Here is a 1,101-nt window from a genome sequence, read left to right as displayed (position 1 = left end):
CAGGAGTGGTGGTGGCTGGCCCCCAGCCAAGCTGAGCACTGGCGGAGGTCCTGGTGAAGGCAGACGGTGGCCTTCAGCAGCCCCAGCTCAGCAGCCTGGCCTTTCACCCCACTCCGGGCATGGACCCAGGAGCACAAACACGTCACCAGCCGCAGCATTTCCTGACTGCCACGGTGTCAAGCCCACTAGCTGCCTCTGACACTGACTCCATACTGTGACCTCTGGCATCTCCCTTCAGATCCCTTTGACGCCTGTGCCTGGCTTGTCTATGGGTGACAAAACGTGTGCCCAGCCATTAAACGCCATCAGCCAGTGTGTCCCCCAGCCCCCTGCCTGGGCTCACTCGGTTCCGCTGCGGGCAGAGACAGGCGCCTGGAGGAGAGCCTTGCGGTTTCTTCTCAGTCTCTTCTCTGGAGCAAGGGTCAAAGCTAGAAGACCTGCAAAAGCCCAGATGTGTATTTAATAAAAAATTTCAATATATTGCATTAGTCAATTTAATAACCAATTCTCCCCTGCCTGCCCCAGCACCTTGGCAGCCGTGCTTCAGCGCCTTTGGCCATCACACTGTGGCAGGGTTTGGATGGAGGGGGCAGCAGTGCACTGGAGCAGGGATGAGGCAGCCAGAGAGACACCCCAAAAGTGGCTGAACCACCCTTGCTGCCTCCCTTCAGAAGCAAGCGGCGGCAGCCCTGCGCGTGGCTCCATTCGGCTGATTTTCCTCCTGACTGGGGTTGTTGGCTTTGCCTGACTCCTCACCCAGCCACTAAGCCCTGAGCCTGGGACAGGCTTTGCCACAGTGAGGCGTCTCCCATGAAACTGATGGGTTGCCACTGCAGAGAGGGTGACACAAATCCCCCCAGGTGCCTGCAGCCTTGGGGGCACAGCGGAAGGCCTCACACCGGCACGCAGCCGCCCTTGCAGGCAGGAGGTGCAGGCAGTGGGGACTGTCTCCCAGCTCCAGCTCTGCACTGGGCCGACAGGTGGGCAGCTGCGGTGGCTGGAAAGAGCTGGGGAAAGCACTGAAACGGGCGGCCGTGCTCTGGGAGCAGGTGGCAACAAGAGCTGAGAGTCCCTGAAGGTCGGATCCTGCACTCTGCTTTT

This window comes from Fulmarus glacialis, unplaced genomic scaffold (assembly GCF_000690835.1).
Source record: "Fulmarus glacialis isolate BGI_N327 unplaced genomic scaffold, ASM69083v1 scaffold27294, whole genome shotgun sequence".
Classification (NCBI taxonomy): Eukaryota; Metazoa; Chordata; class Aves; order Procellariiformes; family Procellariidae; genus Fulmarus; species Fulmarus glacialis.
Note: the sequence above shows the minus strand (reverse complement) of the source record.